Below are 12,346 nucleotides of genomic sequence, written 5' to 3' on the forward strand. Positions count from 1 at the left end.
TTTCACATCCCTGTCTATGGATGGCATTAGGCAGATCTAAAATGAGACTGGTAGGGGCTTCTGTAGAGACACCAGGGCAGATTCTGGGAGAGAACATAGGGGCATGAAGTTGCTCTCAGGCCTTTGCTGCCTGAAGGCGAAAATGATGGGCCAAAAAAGTGAGAATAGTACTCTGCAAGTGTCAGCACCTCCTCAGGGCCAAGTGCCCTTCTAATTAATTTATTGCCTAATTTCATGTCATCCTCACAAAACTCTGTGAGACAGGTACAATTATGAACTCCATTTTTCTCTTGAGGAAACTGAGCCTTAGAGAGATTAAAAAACCATCCCAAGGCCACATGCAGCAGAACCAAGGACTAGAATAAGGTGGAAACAACTGGATTTTCACTGATAACTGCAACAGTATGTGCAACTTCCCAGATTCCTGGCTTCCCTAAGAACTGCTCTGGAACAAGGTTTGGTCCAAAGAGATTAAGTAGGCATAGGAGTTAGAGAGCGCCTGAGCTTGGGATGGTGTGTGAGTTCTTTCCTGGTCCCTTGAACAATGCTATTTCAGCAAATCACACAGTGGTTTCAGTCCTGAGTCTGAGTCCCGGATATCCTCAGTCCTAACTGAGCCCTGTGGTCTCACATCCCTCAACATTCATGGGCCTTGAATCCAGTTAAGGGCTGAGGCACTGACTGCCAAAGTTCAATAACTTCTTACGTGAGATTTCAGGTTATGACAATTGGTGGGATTTACCTTGTGTCTGTTTTCATGGAGACTCATGATGCGGATTGGTCCATAGTCAAGACCAAGAGACTGCTGGTGGGCCCATAAATTAGCGTAGATTTTAGGGAAGGCAGTTTTGGAATATACATCAAATTACTTAAAAAATGTGAACCACTTTTACCTCTACTAGTAATTTTACTAGTAGAAATTCATTCTGTGGCAATAATGGAGGATTTGTGCTCAAATGTTTAGTTACAAGGACATTCACAGTGGTGTTTATAAGAGGAAAAAACTGGAAGCATCTTAATTTTCCATCAGAGAGAACTGGAGAGGGTAGCCTTTCCCTTTCCCAGGGGATCTTCCCAACTCAGGGATTGAACCCAGGTCTCCTGCACTGTGGGCAGATTCTTTACCAGCTGAGCCACAAGGAAAGCCCAAGAATACTAGAGTGGGTAGCCCATCCCTTCTCCTGCAGATCTTCCCAAACCAGGAATCGAATCGGGTTCTCCTGCATTGCAGGTAGATTCTTTACCAACTGAGCTATCAGGGAAGCCCTTATGAGGTATAATTACGTGCAATAAAAGTCACCTGTTTTAAGTGTACAGGTTGATGAGTTTTGACAAAAGTACATACAAATGTAACAACCACTCAAATCAAGGTAGAGGACATTTTCATCTCTCAGAAGTTCTCGGTCCCCTCTGCAGTTATCCCTCACCATCCCTCAAGCAACCATTGATTGTTTTCTGTCACTCTAGATTCATTTTTTTGCTTGTTCTAGATTTTTTTTCCTCGCCTCTATATCTGTTGATGTTTCTTCAGTGAATTGTTGTTGTTGTTGTTAAGTTGCTAAGTCATGTCCAGCTCTTTTGCAACCCCAAGAGTAGGCTTCCCTGTCCTTCACTATCTCCCAGAGTTGCTCAAATTCTTGTCCATTGAGTTGGTGATGTTTTCTAACCATCTCATCCTCTGCCACTCTCTTCTCCTTTTGCCTACCATATTTCCCAGCATCAGGGTCTTTTCCAATGAGTCTGATCTTTCCACCAGATGACCAAAGGATTGGAGCTTCAGCTTTAGCATCAGTCCTTCCAATGAGTATTCAGGGTTGATTTCCCTTAGGATTAACTGATTTTATCTCCTTGCAGTCCAAGGGACTCTCAAGAGTCTTCTCTAGCATCACAATTTGAAAGCATCAATTCTTTGGCCCTCAGCCTTCTTTATGGTAGAACTCTCACATCTGTACATAACTACTGGTAAAACAAAAGCTTTCTATACAACCTTTGTAAGCAAAGTAATGTCCCTGCTTTTTAATATGCTGTCTAGGTTTGTCATAACTTCCCTTCCAAAGAGCAAGTATTTTCTAATTTCATGGCTGCAGTCACTATATGCAGTGATTTGGGAGCCCAAGAAAAATAAAATCTGTCACTGCTTCTGCTTTTTCCGCTTCTGTTTGCCATGAAGTGATCTTAGATACCATGATCTTAGTTTTTGGAATGTTCAGTTTCAGACCAGTTTTTTCACTCTCCTCCTTCTCCCTTATCAAGAGGCTCTTTAGTTCCTCTTCACTTCTGTCATTATGATGGTTATCATCTGCATATCTTGAGTTTTTTGATATTTCTCCCGCCTGTCTTGATGCCAGCGTGTAACTCCTCCAGCTCAGCATTTCACATGATGTACTCTGCATATGAGTTAAATAGAGTGACAATATGCTGCTTTGTCATACTCCTTTTCCAATTTTGAACGGGTCAGTTGTTCCATGTAAGGTTCTAATTGTTGCTTCTTGACCCACATAGTAGGCAGGTAAGATGGTCTGGTATTCCCATCTCTTTAAGAATTTTCCAAAGTTTGTTGTGATCCACACAGTCAGAGGCTTTTGCATTGTCAATGAAGCAGAGTAGATGTTTTTCTGGAACTCCCTTCCTTTCTCTATGATCCAACAAATGTTGGCAATTCGATTTCTGGTTCCTCAGCCTTTTCTAAATCCAGCTTGAACATCTGGAAGTTTTCAATTCAAGTACTGGTAAAGCCTAGCTTGAAGGATTTTGAGCATAACCTTACTAGCATGGGAAGTGAGCGCAATTGTCTGGGAGTTTGAACATTCTTTAGAGCTCCCCTTCTTTGGAATTGGGTTGAAAAGTGACTGTTTCCAGTCCTATGGCCACTGCTGTGTTTTCCAAATTTGCTGACATATTGAGTACAGCACTTTAACACCATCATCTTTTTTTTAAAATTAATTAATTTATTTTAATTGGAGGCTAATTACTTTACAATATTGCAGTGGGTTTTGCCATACATTGACATGAATCAGCCATGTGTGTACATGTGTTCCCCATCCCGAACCCTCCTCCCACCTCCCTCCCCATCCCATCCCTCAGGGTCATCCCAGTGCACCAGTCCTGAGCTCCCTGTCTCATGCATCGAACCTGGATTGGAGATCTGTTTCACGTATGATAATATACATGTTTCAATGCTATTCTCTCAAATCATCCCACCCTCACATTCTCCCACAGAGTCCAAAAGACTGTTCTTTACATCTATGTCTCTTTTGCTGTCTCGCATATAGGGTCATCATTACCATCTTTCTAAATTCCATATATATGCCTTAGCATACTGTATTGGTGTTTTTTCTTTCTGACTTACTTCACTCTGTATAATAGGCTCCAGTTTCATCCACCTCATTAGAACTGATTCAAATGCATTTTTAAATGACTGAGTAATATTCCATTGTAACACCATCATCTTTTAGTATTTCAAATAGCTCAGCTGGAATTCCATCACCTCCACTAGCTTTATTGGTAGTAAAGCATCCTAAGGCACACTTGACTTCACATTCCAGGATGTCTGGCTCTAGGTGAGTGACCATACCATCGTGGTTTTCCGGGTCATCAAGACCTTTTTTGTACAGTTTCTCTGTGTATTCTTGCCACTTCTTAATTTTTTCTGCCTCTGTTAAGTCTTCACCATTTCTTACGCCCATCCTAGCATGAAATATTCCTTTGATATCTCCAATTTTCTTGAGGAGATCTCATCTTTCCCATTCTGTTGTTCTCTTCTATTTCTTTGCGTTCATTGAAGAAGGCCTTCTTATCTCTCCTTGGTATTCTCTTTAACTGTGCCTTCAGTTGGGATGATGGAAAATACTTGTACATATAAATCTCTTTATTTTTTCTTTGCTCCCTAATAATAATAATATCATTATTTGAAAGCATATAGTTATTTATCAGATAACCAGGGTACATTTGGATTTGCCTATAATCTCTCTTTATAATAGTTTTATTAAAATAAGAAAAAAACATGTATTATTTCTCCTGTTATTCAATACAGTTTTATAAGTGTTAGGCAATACAATAAGATAAAACAATTATCAAAATATCGCTAAATAGTAAAATCTTCAATTTTAGGTTAGAAGATTGTTTTCCAGGGAAGATTAAGAAATTCTACTTTATGTCTCAGTTTCCTCTTCTATGGGCTTCCCTGGTGGCTCAGATGGTGAAGAATCTGCCTGCAATGCAAGAGACCCAGGTTTTATTCTTGGGTAGGGAAGATCCCCGGGAGAAGGGAATACCAACCCACTCTGGTCTTCTTGCTTGGAGAATTCCATGGACAGAGGAGCCTGGCAGGCTATATAGTCCATGGTGTCGCAAAGAGATGGACACGACTGAGACTAACACCTTCACTTCCTCACCTATAGAACTGATATAATACTATCTACCTTATAGGGATATTATGAGGATTAAATGAGTTAACGCACTAAGAGGCTTGAAACAATGTCTAGCTGTTAGTTGTTAGTTCTCCAAAAATGTTAGTTTTTGTTATTAAAATGATCGAAAAATGTGGCTGGATACAAAATTAAAATACAAAAGTTAACAGTTTTAATAAACAGAAATTTAAATTTCTGTGAGGAGGAAATCCCATTTTTAATAAAACCTCGAACTATAAATACCTCGAAATAAAGTTTACAAGAAAGGCAAAAGACCCAAATAAGTAAAACTATAAAAATATTATTAAAATGTGGAAAAAAGATATCTAAATGGAGTCACAACTTCCTAAGATATTAATAGGATGAGATAATGTCATAACAATATCTACCCTTCCCAAAGGAATTTATATATTTAATGAAATTTCAATCAGAATCCTAGTTTGATATTTTTTTTTACACTGGATATGATGATTTTAAAGGTCAGTGGAGAAATAGCTGAAAACAATCTAGTATATTTTATAGACATCTGGTGTGTGAAGTTAAGTGGGCTTTAGGAAGTATTACTACTAATAAAGCCAGTGGAGGTGATGGAATTCCAGCTGAGCTATTTAAAATTCTAAAACATGATGCTGTTAAAGTGCTGCACTCAATATGTGAGTAAATTTGGAAAACTCAGCAGTGGGCACAGGACTGGAAAGGGTCAGTTTTCATTCCATTCCCAAAGAAGGGCAGTGCCAAAGAATGTTCAAACTATAATACAATTGCACTCATTTCACACACTAGTAAGCTTCTACTCAAAATCCTTCAAGCTGGTCTTCAACGGTACATGATCAGAAAACTTCCAGTTGTACCAGCTGGGTTTAGAAAAGGCAGAGGAACCAGAGATCAAATTGCCAACATTCCTTGGATCATGGAGAAGGTAAGAGAATTCCAGAAAAACATCTACATCTGCTTCCATGCTGGGGCTCACAGAGCGATGGGACCAGCTCTCCCTCCATGTAGGAATCAATTGGAAAATCCTGTGTTAGTTCCTGGGGCAGAGGAACCAATTAAGACTGGATAGGGCACCCAGTGCAGACCAGGAGCCACTCCCCGTGCAGGGCGATTTCTCCTATGTCATTATCCCGTGGGGGCCTAAATGCAAATAGCCAACAGGCTGGGTTTAACAAAAAATACAAGAAATTTAACAAAAACCCAAAGGGAGGTAAATAGCCATTGTGGAAGGAACAGTGCACTTCCTGTAAGGAGGAAAGGCATTGGAAAAAAGATTGCCCTGCGCTAAAACATAAGAAGGAAAAGCAATGAAACAAAAATGGGAGCCTCTCATGTGGTAGAAAGAGAGCAGCACTGATGATGGATGAAGAGGCCCAGGGCCTCCATGGGACTTGAGGAGCCCAGTTCCAGTTTCTCCACAGGAGCCCCATGACAGTAGGGAATGAGCTGATTGGCTTTCTGATAGATGCAGACGTAACATCAAGGTGACACAGAAAACATCTCAATCCATCTCAGTCACGGGAGTCTCTGGAGAAGTACAAAATTGTTTGTTTTTCCAATCACTTGAATGACAGCCAGGGGACCTCACTTTGGAACACACTTTCTTAAATATACCAGAGTGTCCAATCCCTCTTTTGGGTGGAGATCTCCTTTGTAAAGTTCAAGTAACTTTTCTGTCAAAATGGCTTGATACCAGAGTCCCACCAGAGCAAGCTTTAAGCCTACAGATGACAATCATAAAAACCCTAGAAAACGAGACAGAGCTCTTTCCCCACCAAGGTATATGGAAATATAAGACCAAAAGGGTGGGCAGATGGTACCCCAGGGAAGGCCAAAAATGCATAGATCTCATTAAAAAGGGATGGTAGGACACTTAGCCAATACAGAGCTCATTAAAAAGGGATGGTGGGTCACCTAATCTAAAACAACATCCTCTGAGACAAGAGGACAAAAAGGAAAGCCAGACAATTCTCAAGAAGTTTTTGAAAATAGGACTGACGAAACCCTGCAGGTCCCATACAAAACCCCTATGCTCTTGGTCAAAAAGTCAAACGCAGCAGAATATCGCTTTGTCCAAACTTGAGGGCTATTAACGAAATAATTTAAGAGTTGCACTCTGTGTGTGCTCTGCTCACAATTAATCTGAGAGAATATGGCTGGTACTCAGTTTGGGGACTTAAAAGATGGTTTCTTTTCTCCCTACATTCCTATTTGAGGAAGAATCACAGCAGCTATTTTCTTCTGAATGGCAGGACACAGAAACACAGGTAGTCCAAGAGTAATGTTGGACAGTCCTGCCTTGAGGATTTAAAAATTCCCCTACCTTATTTGGGAAAAGGTTGGAAACTTAATATTGAGTGAAGGACTTTTACTGCAATATATGGATGACTTGCTAGGGCGATTATCAAGTCGTGATGGGATCACTTCTCTAACAGACTGACTTGTCAAAATACCAGTCAGTGTATTCAGAAAAGGACAGAGAGAGGGTCAGATAGTAGGTTTTCTCTCTTGATTGCCTGGCTGGAAATGTTGTGCACAAGGAATTGTTTTGATCCCTGAGACACTCCTGGACATTGTGCCGCAGCACATTCATGAAATGAAAATGTTAGTCGCTCAGTCATGTCTGATTCTTTGCAACCCCATGGATTGTAGTCTGCCAGGTCCCTGTGTCCACGGAACTCTCCTGGCAAGACTACTGGAGTGGGTTGCCATTTCCCTTCTCCTGGGGATCTTCCCGACCCAGAATTGAACCCAGGTCTCCTGCACTGCAGGCAGATTCTTTACCATCTGAGCCAGCAGGGAAGCCCCGCAGCACATTCATAATAGTACCCATTATGGGAGAGATGCCACCTTAAGTGGATTCAGAAGTATTTAATGGGGTCTAACCTATAAAAGACTACACAGTGAGTCACTCAGAATGGCTTGATTTGTGCAAAAATAGCCCAAAGACTGCTGTCAGAGTTCCCCAGTTGGGGACTCAAAACAGAGGGACCTGCCCCACTGAGAACTGGAAAATAGACTTTACTCAAATGTTTCGAGCGGCAGGAAATTCCAGATACCTGCTAGTGCTTGTGTACAGTTTTTCAGGATGGGGGAAAGCATATTCCACCCAGATAGCAAAAAGCCTCTAAAGTTGTTATAGCCCTTCTTAAGGAAATTATTCTCCAATTTGGATGGTCTCTGATGTGTTATGTGCTAAGTCACTTTGGTCAAGTCCGACTCTGCGACCCTATGGACGATAGCCCACCAGGGATCTCTGTCCAAGGGATTCTCCAGGCAGCAACACTGGAGTAGGTTGCCATGTGCTCCTCCAGGGGATCTTCCTGACCCAGGGATCAAACCAGTATCTCTTACGTCTCCTGCATTGGCAGATGGGTTCTTTATTACTAGTGCCACCTGGGAAGCGGTTGGACGGTTTAGTACCCTTCAAAGTGATAAAGAGGCTGGCTTTGTCTCAAGCATAACCCAACAAGTGTCTAAACACTGCACATTAGTTGAAAACAACCACCAACCCAGAGACCACAATCAACAGGAAAAACAGAAAATCAATCATACGTTAGAAAGAAGCATTGTTAAAGTATGTCAAGAGACTAATTTAACTTGAGATAAGGCCTTGCCAGTTGCCCTGCTACAGATTAATGTGGCTCCTAAAAGCAAGCTTAAATTAAACACTTTTGAAATATTTATGGTAAGCTATTCCAGGTGTCTGGGCAGGAGAATCTATAGATGTCTTAAAGGACTTAGCAATCACTGACTGTGTTAAGACTTTAGCACTATATTAACTTCCATGAGACAAACTTCATGAGTTTGTCTCTGATAGTCTGTCTCCCCAAATGAGGAAGTCCTGCTCCCCTTCCTGCCTGGGGATCAGTTCCTCCTCTAAACCTGGAGAGAACAAGGACCTGAACATCAACTTGCCACTAAGTGGACAGGACCATACAAGGTGCTGCTGAACACTCACTCCTCTTTAAATTAGTGGGGATAAGACCATGGATTTACCACACTCAAGTATTAATCACTCTTCCGAAACCTGGATGGAACAAAGAAAAACAGAGTTGGTCTTATGAGCCATTGAAAGTGAAAGTGAAAATGATAGTCGCTCAGTCGTGTCCGACTCTTTGCGACCCCATGGACTATACAGTCCATGGAATTCTCCAGGCCAGAATACTGGAGTAGGTAGCCTTTCCCTTCTCCAGGGGATCTTCCCAAGCCGGGGATGGAACCCAGGTCTCCCACATTGCAGGTGGATTCTTTACCAGCTGAGCCACAAGGCTTAAATTGTTATTTCAAGTCAGACTTCCTACCAGATAAGGAATGATGACTGCTGCTCTGCTCTTTGTTTCACTGCACTGGCGACAGACAGGGAACTTTTGGAAAGGACCAAAGGAGGAAATAACCTTCCCTCTTTCATAAAATGTTTGCATGTGTGCTCAGTCGCTCAGTCGTGTCCGACTATTTGGGACCCCATGGACTGTAGCCCACCAGACTCCTCTGTCCAATAAAACTTGTTTCTCTTTGTAAAAGACCATTGACTTGGTATTTTGTCTTTCCATTGTGCAGCAGGTCACAAAACCACTTGCTCGGTTACATTTCTAGTTATAAGATATAGGTTCTAATGAGTCTTCCCCGGTGGTTCAGATGGTAAAGCGTCTGCCTGCAATGTAGGAGACCCAGGTTCGATCCCTGGGTCAGGAAGATTCCCTGGAGAAGGAAATGGCAACCCACTCCAGTACCCTTGCCTGGAAAATCCCATGAACATAGGAGCCTGGTATGCTATAGTCCATGGAGTCATAAAGAGTTAGACACGACTGAGCAACTTCAATTTCCTTTCCTTTCCTTTCCTAATGTGTAGGACAGTGACCATGGATTTTGTTATTTTTGTTCAGTCACTAAGTCATGTCTGACTATGTGATCCCATGGACTGCTGCACTCCAGGCTCCTCTGTCCTCCACTATTTCCTGGAGTTTGCTCAAACTCATGGCCATTGAGTCAGTGATGCCATCCAACCATCTCATCCTCTGCCACTCCCTTCTCTTTTTGCCTTCAGTTCTTCCTAGCATCAGGACCATAGTTAGTAATATTGTATTGTACACTTGAAATCTGCCAAGAGTAGATCATAAGCGTCCTCACCACACACTCAAAAATTAAATCATTACAACGTACACCTTTTAAAAATCACATACAACCTGAATATTTACAAGTTTTGTCAGTCAAACCTAAAAGAAATTGGCAAAAACAAAACAAGAGCACAAGAAAGATATCCAGAAAAGGGCTGAGGCTCTAGGGGGAGTCCCCAAAGGAAAAGTTGATGGAATGAACTGAACACGAAAGAACTGAAAATGAGGTGAGGGAGAGGGCCATGTTCTTGGGCGGTGAACACGTTGGTGAGGGAGAGAAACAACAGGGAAATGTTTTCCATCCCAGACTCAGAGTTATCACCACTTAGTGAGGGGAAGTAAAACTGCCTCAAAACCACCTTCAAAAGTGAGGGGGATGACACAACTATTTCTCGAAAGCCAACTATCTATGTGAGCGTTCTGGGGGTGAAGATGTATCCGTCAACAAGACAAAGTTCCTGCTCTCATGGTGCAGAAGGGGGATAATCAGCAAATAAACTAGAGGGCATTTTTATGAATCTCCAGATGAAAGAAAGTGGCATGAAGAAAACTCACGCCAGGTGAAAGTTCAGAGAGTGGTTGTGGTGAGAATAGTTTGGCAGCAATCTAGATTGAATACTCAGAGGTCTCTCGGGGAAGGTCACATTTGAGCAGTGGCTTCAGTGAAGTGAAGGCGTGAGGCACGTGCACATTTGGGGGCAGATGACCAGTGCTGTGTTCAAGGAGTAGGAAGCAGTCATCGTGGCTAGAGCCTAGTGAAGGATGCAAGACGAGGGAGACAGTGGCAGGAAACGATGAGGGAAGACCTTCAGCTCTGGCTGCTGCTGAAGGCAGGTAGCCTGGAATTCCTGAGGCTTTTAGCTTGATGTCCCCTTCCCTAAATTCTTTCTATGCAAGATATCATCTCATTCTTCCTCCTGGTGTAAGTCGTCCTCTTCCTAGTGGAGGGCTCTTTCCTTTTCCCATGGCTTGGTTGTCCACCTACAAGGTACTTTGTCTATTGCAGGTCTGTATGCTACAGTTTAGAAGTCAACAGAGCTAAAAATAACAAAGTCTCGATGGAGTGCAGTGATAAATCTGCTAAATTCTGCAGAGAGCCAGAGGCAGTAGGGAACCAGACAGCACAGGCCCCAAGCACCCTGCGCAGTCTCTTCCCCTAAGAAATCATCACAAAACTTCTGGTCTTGATCTATTGATCTCTTTCACCAGTGAGAAATGCACTTTTTGATGAAAACATCTCTTGATAGATTTGCTCCTTCCGGAGGTGGTGAACAGCACCAGCCTTGTAAACAGAACAGCCTCTTAAACACTGTGATGCTGATTTTAAAGACAGACAAAAGAAAACAGTAATATTTACCTAATTATGAAGCAATGCATATTTATTTTTGGGAAATTAGACATGCAGAAAGGTATAAAGAAAAATCATCCAAATAACACCACCTGGAAATAACTATTATGACGTGTAATTTCATACAGTTATACACTTAATACGTGTTTGAGTATACCTGAGCATTTGGTAGTGACAATTTTGTATCCTAACTTTAAATTCAGCGTTATTTAGTAATCAGCTTTCCACTGATACTGCTTTTTAATTCCACAGACTGGGCTTTAGGCTCTGGTGATACCAAGGAAACTAGTGCAGGGAGAGGTTGGGGTTGGCAAAGTCAGAATTATGTCCCATGTGGTTGTTTTCTGAGATAAACACTGTTGTGTTACAACCTTGGCAGCTCCTTGACTCCCCTCTCCAGTTCATCAGGGTGTATTATACAAAGAGGATAGAGGAGACTCAGAGATCTGGGGACTGTTTTTTATTTAGCTGATTATCTTATTTAGTGTGTAGCTGTCATTAGACCTCATTTCAGTGCATAGTGCATTACTGAGGAACAGATACATACACACCCACACAAATGGCATTAAAATGTTTTGACTGCCCCTACCATGGAATACAATGACTTCCCAGGTAGTTCAGTGGTAAACAATCTGCCTGCCAATGCAGGTGACCAAGTTCAATCCCTGGGTCGGGAGAATCCCCTGTAGTAGGAAATGGCAACCTGCTCTAGTATTCTTGCCTGGAAAATTCCATGGATAGAGGAGCTTGGTGGGCTACAGTCCATGAGGTCACAAAGAGACACAACTGAGCGACCGAGCACTCACACAGGCATGCACACACCACGGCATACACATCCTGACCTTTATCCTAAAAAGTGGGGCTTTCTAACCAGAGAAATTGGCTTATTCTGTAGTCTTAAGAGATAAGGGGAGCCGTCCTAATCAAAGATACTATCAGAGATTAACTGTTCTCTGCCTGACTTGGACATAACAGTTCTCTCCTTATTTTTGGCCCTGCTGAGCCTCTAAATGATATTTGTAATGAGTTCAGCCTACAGATAATTTTTTAAATTGAAGTTGATTTATAATATTGTGCTAGTTTCAAAAAAGAAAAACAAAACAAAAAAAAATATTGTGCTAGTTTCAGGCATATGGCATAGTAATTCAGTTATATATATATATATTCTTTCAGATTGTTTTCCATTAGAGGTTATTACAATATATTGACTATAGTTCCTTGTGCTATACTGCCCTTGTTGTTTACCTGGTTTGTATATAGTGGTGTGTGTCTGTTAATCCCATACTCCTAATTCAGCCCATGGAAGATTTTAGCCACCTTTTGCATTTCTACAATTTTGATGTGTTTGTTATCTTCTTTTATTCTTATTGTGGCCAGGGCTAAAGCAAGAATCAAACAGAGACCAAACCCATTTCTTGACCAGTCCTAATCATATCATATGGACGACTTTATTATCCTTTCTTCATATCAGAGCACAG

Source organism: Cervus canadensis, chromosome 6 (genome assembly GCF_019320065.1).
Source record: "Cervus canadensis isolate Bull #8, Minnesota chromosome 6, ASM1932006v1, whole genome shotgun sequence".
Taxonomy (NCBI): domain Eukaryota; kingdom Metazoa; phylum Chordata; class Mammalia; order Artiodactyla; family Cervidae; genus Cervus; species Cervus canadensis.